The sequence below is a fragment of the Octopus bimaculoides genome, chromosome 9 (assembly GCF_046866305.1).
Source record: "Octopus bimaculoides isolate indiv1 chromosome 9, ASM4686630v1, whole genome shotgun sequence".
In the NCBI taxonomy this organism is placed as follows: Eukaryota; Metazoa; Mollusca; class Cephalopoda; order Octopoda; family Octopodidae; genus Octopus; species Octopus bimaculoides.
The window spans coordinates 89,804,230-89,811,729 of record NC_142936.1 but is presented as its reverse complement, the minus strand read 5'-3'; positions in this window follow the sequence as shown (position 1 = coordinate 89,811,729).

Below are 7,500 nucleotides of genomic sequence, written 5' to 3'. Positions count from 1 at the left end.
CCATGACATATATTCATGTACCATAATTTCCACATTGCCCATAGACCTGCAACCCCAAACACTATGACTTAACCCAGGTAACACTGCGTTGGGATACAATAAAAGCACACGAAAATAGGGGGAATCAGTTGATCAATTTGTTACAAAACAAAGGAGAAATGAAAAATACCAACAACACATGCACAACCAACCGTTATGCCCACATGTTTTCTATCAGCCAATCACACTTGTTGTACAAGTGTGATTAGCAAATGGACATTTAGGAGTGGTATGTGTTTTTGAGGGCAATGACCTAAAAAGAATGATACCATGCCAAAAATTAGAAGTCTTGAAATTTTAAAACTTAACTGTCTCAAGCCACCCTATTTTAATGATGCTTCAGTGTCCCTTCACAGTTCCCCTAAAATCTCTTCGCAGTCCCCTGGGGGGGGGGGGGCGTGGACCCCAGTTTCAGCACTGCCTTACTGTATTTACATGAAATATGCATACACATACTTGCACGCAAATTTACATACTGGCACTTGTGCCGGTGGCACTTGTGCCGGTGGCATGTGAACAAAACATTGGACTGGCTCCTGTGCAAGTGGCACATAAAAAACACTATTTGAGTGTGGCCATTGCCAGTACTGCCGGACTGGCCCTCGTGCTGGTGGCACGTTAAAAAGCACCCACTACACTCTCGGAGTGGTTGGCATTAGGAAGGGCATCCAGTTGTAGAAACTCTGCCAAATCAGATTGGAGCCTGGTGTAGCCATCTGGTTCACCAGTCCTCAGTCAAATCGTCCAACCCATGCTAGCATGGAAGGCGGACGTTAAACGATGATGATGATGATACATACACATACTTGCACATACTTACACACTAGCATAGCTGGAGTGTGTGCCACCTGGGGTGGCCCTTCTGTTTGCAATCCCTTGACCCCACAGAAAACACATATTGCCTACAGCAGGCTCAAAAGTGGTACCCCAATTAAAGCGCCACCCCTACCACCCCACCTAGCTATGCTAGTGGGTATACACATATATACTTGCATACATAGATACATACACACTACACACACACACACACATGGCCACAATTTTTAACACTTGAGTAAAACCTCACATTTTTAACACATCTTCACACACACACACACACACACACACACACACACACACACACACACATATGAATGCATATCCATAAAAAGCACATGTGATGGTGCCACATGAAAAAGCACCTGTGCTGGTTCTACATGAAAAGCAGCCAGTACACTCTGATATGTGGTTGGCATTACAAAGGGCGTCCAGCAGTAGAAATCATTCCAAACAGACAACTAGAGCCTGGTGTAGCTCTCCTACTTCCCAGCTCTGACTGAATCATCCAACCCATGCCAGCATGGAAAACGAATGTTAAATGATGATGATGATGATGATGATGATGATGATGATGATATGATATGTATATAATCATCATACACACATAGGTGCAGGAGTGGCTGTGTGGTAAGTAGCTTGCTTACCAACCACATAGTTCCGGGTTCATTCCCACTGCATGGCACCGTGGGTATGTGTTTTCTACTATAGCCTCAGACTGACTAAAGCCTTGTGAGTGGATTTGGTAGATGGAAACTGAAAGAAGTCTGTCATATATATAGATATATGTATGTCTGTATGTATATATATATATATATATCATCATCATCATTGTTTAATGTCCGCCTTCCATGCTGGCAATGGGTTGGACGGTTTGACTGGGGACTAGTGAGCCAGATAGCTGCACCAGGCTCCAATCTGATCTGACAGAATTTCTACAGCTGGATGCCCTTCCTAACACTGGTCCATGGAACATGCCTTGGAGCACTTACCTAGCATACATAATCGTTTAGATCACCTGTGAACTAACCCCCATATTTTGTGTGTGTGTGTGTGTGTGTGTGTGTGTGTGTGTGTGTGTGTGTGTGCATGTGTGTGTGTATATAACTATATATATATATATATATACACATACATATGTTTGTGTGCGTGTTACTGTCTCCTTGTCTCACATAATAGTCATAAGAGAGTGTCACCATCATTTCCAGTCTTCCACAACATGTCTGGTTATGGGGAAATATGACCTTATTTGGAAACAGATGAGGGTTGGCAACAAGAAAGGTATCCAGCTGTTGAAAAATCTTCCTCAACAAATTCTGTGAACCCAAGCAAAGATGGAAAATGTAGGTGTTAAAATAATTATAATCATGACAATGATTAATTACATAACCGAGACAAGCTGATTTAGGTAATTAGAACTCAGCCACAAAATATACTGATATGCAAATGAATGAAACCTCATACGTGCTATTTGAACTATTTTTTATAAATTTTGTATTCGTAACTTGCCTTTTATCTATCTATAGAATGGAACATGGAGGATACTGCTATAAACAATCTGAATTCAGGTAAATTGTTTTGCTGCTTGATCTGCAAATTGTGACTCCTGGTTGAGTACATTTTCCACAGTGTTTTCTCCTTCCACTGTAAATCTGATTGTTTATGAAACATATGTATGTAATTGTTCCAGTAGAACCTAGACTGATTTTAATTCCTTTCTATATTGATTGATTGGAGGCGCAATGGCCCAGTGGTTAGGGCAGCGGACTCGTGGTCATAGGATCGCGGTTTCGATTCCTAGACCGGGCGTTGTTAGTGTTTATTGAGTGAAAACACCTAAAGCTCCACGAGGCTCCGGCAGGGGATGGTGGTGAACCCTGCTGTACTCTTCCACCACAACTTTCTCTTACTCTTACTTCCTGTTTCTGTTGTGCCTGTAATTCAAAGGGTCAGCCTTGTCTCACTGTGTCATGCTGAATATCCCCGAGAACTACGTTAAGGGTACACGTGTCAGTGGAGTACTCAGCCACTTGCACGTTAATTTCATGAGCAGGCTGTTCCGTTGATCGGATCAACTGGAACTCTCGACGTCGTAAGCGATGGAGTGCCAACAACAACAACAACAACATATTGATTGATTAGTCAAGGGCTCTCATTAGACAAGTAGTGGAGCCAGTGGCAGATATATATGATATTGTACACTAGTTTACGTATGTTGTTGTTGTTGGCACTCTGCTGTTTATGATGTCGAGGGTTCCAGTTGATCCGATCAACGGAACAGCCTGCTCGTGAAATTAACGTGCAAGTGGCTGAGCACTCCACAGACACGTGTACCCTTAACATAGTTCTCGGGGATATTCAGCGTGACACAGTGTGACAAGGCTGGTCCTTTGAATTACAGGCACAACAGAAACAGGAAGTAAGAGTGAGAGAAAGTTGTGGTGAAAGAGTACAGCAGGGTTCGCCACCATCCCCTGCTGGAGCCTCGTGGAGCTTTTAGGTGTTTTCGCTCAATAAACACTCACAACACCTGGTCTGGGAATCGAAACCGCGATCCTATGACCGCGAGTCCGCTGCCCTAACCACTGGGCCATTGCGCCTCCACTAGGTATAAAACTAGACAATAGGGAATTCTTCATCTCTCATCTGCCAGATAGGTTTACTGAAGAAGACAAAGCAGGTTGTAGAGTTTTCATGAAAGTAAACAAGATAGAGAAAAGACACAGTGAGAAAATATGCTTCAAGGTTTAATATGTTTTCCTCTCAAGTTTCTTCTGTTAAGTTAATGTTGACATGTAAGAAATTCCAGATGTGGAAACAAAATCTTAAATAATACAGTTCTATATTTAAGAGATGAGGAATTATCTACATTATTTACATTATTTACATTTGACGGATATTTCTCCTCATCTTGTTTGTTGTTAACACAACGTTTTGGCTGATATACCCTCCAGCCTTCGTCAGGTGTCTTGGGGAAATTTCGAACCTGGGTTCTCATTCCTAACGATGTTACTATTATTATTATATTATTATTATTACTATTATTAATCAGGTCGCTGCCGTGAATCGAACTCGGAACCTTGGGGTTAGTAGTCCGCGCTCTTAACCACTACGCCATATGCCCGTGGGCTACTAACCCCAAGGTTCCGAGTTCGATTCACGGCAGCGACCTGATTAATAATAGTAATAATAATAATATAATAATAATAATAGTAACATCGTTAGGAATGAGAACCCAGGTTCGAAATTTCCCCAAGACACCTGACGAAGGCTGGAGGGTATATCAGCCGAAACGTGTTAACAACAAACAAGATGAGGAGAAATATCCGTCAAATGTAAATAATGTAAATAATGTAAAATCTTAAATGTTTTCCATCTGTTTTGTAGATGCAGGCATGGCTGTGTGGTTAAGAAGCTTGGTTGCTATCACATTGTTTCAGGTTCAGTCCTACTGTGTGGTGCTTTACTCCAGTGTCTTCTACTATGGCCTCATCTGACCAATGTCTTGTGAGTGAATTCGGTTGATAGAAACTGTGTGGAAGGCGGTGAGCTGGCAGAAGCGTTAGCACGCCAGGCGAAACGCTTAACGGTATTTCGTCTGCCGCTACGTTGTGAGTTCAAATTCCTCAAAGTCTCGCTTTACCTTTCATCCTTTAGGGGGTTGATAAAATAAGTACCAGTTATGCACTGGGGTCGATATAATCGCCTCATCCCCTCCCCCAAAATTGCTGCCCTTGTGGCTAAATTTCAAACCCTTCTTCTTCTTCTTCTTCTTCTTCTTCTTCTTCTTATTATTATTATTATTATTATTATTGTTATTATTATTATTATTATTATTATTATTATTATTCAACTTGACACAGGTATGGACTTATCTTGTCCTTGTTCTTCTTATTCTTGTTGTTGTTGTTGTTGTTGTTGTTCTTCTTCTTCTTCTTCTTCTTCTTCTTCTTCTTCTTATTATTATTATTATTATCATTATCATTATTATTATTCAACTTGACACAGGTATGGACTTATCTTCTTGTTCTTTTTATTCTTGTTGTTGTTGTTGTTGTTGTTGCTGTTCTTCTTCTTCTTCTTCTTCTTCTTCTTCTTCTTCTTCTTCTTCTCCTCCTCCTCCTCCTCCTACTTTTTCTTGAAAAACGGGTATTTAAGGATGATGAACAAAACACCAATGCTTCCAAATGCGAATTATCCAAATCCCATACATTCTCTCATAACAGATGGCTGTGGTGTTCCTGCGTTGGATCTGCTCGTGTTCAGAGATGCACATACCATCAGCCACTAAGGGTCAACTGGTTAAGGTCAAGCAACAGACAAGCAAATCTATAGTACAGAACAGAATATTTGCTGCAGACCATCTTTTATGCCAAGACAAAATCATGTACATGATAACACCTTCAATCACTCAAAAATAAGAGACCTTATTTCACATTGCACCAGTCCACTAGGCTGGCAAAAATGAGTTGTACCTGTAATTCCAAAGGGCCAGCCATGTCGCATTTTGTGCCATGTTGAATCTCCCTGAGAACTACGTTAAAGATACACGTGTATGTGGAGTGCTCAGCCACAGTGAGGTTATTTATTGGTTGTCTGTGAAAGGAAATAACCTTAGAAGTGAATCTAATAGTTTGTCGATTGTGTATAAGACTTGTGTGATGGCCATCGTGTTGTTGTTGTTGTTGTTGTTGTGGTGGTGGTGGTGGTGGTAGTGGTGGTGGATTGTTTAACTTTGGATTTAAACAGTGGAGGAGGGTGTGATGAGAAGGGGAAAGGAGGACTGGCAGGGAGGGGGGTGTATTGGGAGGGAGAGGAGATTGTTGAAAGAAGAGAGGGAGGGAGATAGATAGGGGGTTGCGGGAGGGTTGGGGTGGTGTTGGGGGGAGAGAAGAAGGGAGATGGGAGAGAAGGGGATGGAGGAGGGCATGTGAGATAGAGAGAGAGAGTGTAAGGGATGCTGAGGGAAGGCTGTGATATAGTGTGTGTGTGTGTGTGTGTGTGTGGGAGAAGTAGATAGAAGAGAGACAGAGAAAGAGGGAGAGGGAGAAAGAGGGAAAGAAAGAAAGAGTGATAGAAAGAGATAGAAAGGGGAGGTAGGGGAGAATCCACCCCCAGCTTTATTTCAAGGTCAGACATTTGTAGTAGTTAAGAATATAATTTAATTTTGTGCTGTAGTCATGATGATGGTGGTGGTGGTGGTATTGGTGGTGCTGATGATAGAGATGGTGATAATGACGATGATGATGATGGTGGTCGTGGTGGTGATGGTAGTGAGGGTGACAATGATGATGATAATGATGATGACGATGATGATGACGATGGTGATGATGATGGTGATGATGATGGTGGTGTTGGTGACAATAATGATGATGATGATGGTGGTGGTAGTGGTGGTAGTGGTGGTGGTGATGATGGCAAATGTGATGGTGGTGATGGTAATGGGGTGTTAGTGATTGTGGTGGCAATGATGATGATGATGTTGGTGGTGATGGTGATGGAAGATGTGTGTGGGGGTGAGGTGGGGGTTGATGGTGATAATAGAGATAGACATAATGCTTACGTCTTCATGCAATAGCAATAATGACTTGAATCTAGTTTTGTGAGCTCATGAAACACTCTTCAGTTTTACGGTGCTACCACTGCTTGCAGCTGTGGAATGACATGTTCTGCTTATTCTGTGATACATGTAATAAACAGAATACACACACAGAGTCACATGTACAGACACACAGTCTCACACACAGACACACAGACATACTCATAGACACACACACAGATACACATACACACAATCTCACAGACAGACAGACAGACAGACAAACACAGACACAAACACTTTTAGACATGCACACACTCATACATGTGTGTGAATGTGCGGATGCTGAAAAGTTCCTGGCTTTAAGGGTATCACGAAAGGCCTGGTTGGAGGCCCAACCTTCCAAGTTCTTTCACAGGGCTTAGAAAAACTGAAGGACTGCTGCAATAAGTGGGTGAGTCTGAGAGGGGAATATGTTGAATAAAATCATAATTAATTGTTCCTCCTGTATCTTCTATAAATATATATATAGTGAAGGCACATGTTTCAGGTTGTTAGAGTGTCAGGCTCACAATCATGAGGTAGTGAGTTCGATTCCTGGACCGGGCTGTGTGTTGTGTTCTTGAGCAAGACACTTTATTTCACGTTGCTCCAGTCCAGTTTCGCGTGGAAAAGTGGACATTAAATGATGATGATGATGATGATGATGATGATGGTGATGATGGTGATGATGACGATGATGGTGATGATGACAAGATGCTTTGTGTCCAGTTGCGGACATGCCACATATATTAGTTTCTGCAATGATTCAGACACAAACTTGAATTTAGTTAAAATAAGTTTGTGACATTCTTTAATATTTAAAAGTAAATTCTTTGCAGTTACTGTGGAGTAAAAAAAAATTTTTGCTTGTAGTAAAAAAGTATAAAAACACCATATCTGCTCAGTGCCTTCCTCTAGCAAACACCTTGATCTGTTTCTGCCTCTTTAGTCTTCCTCAGTAGGAGATACTGAAGAGAGACAGATTCTAAAGCCATAGCTATATCTTGGAACAATAATCTGATTATAGTTCTTTATCTTAGAACAATAATCTGTACCGTTATCTG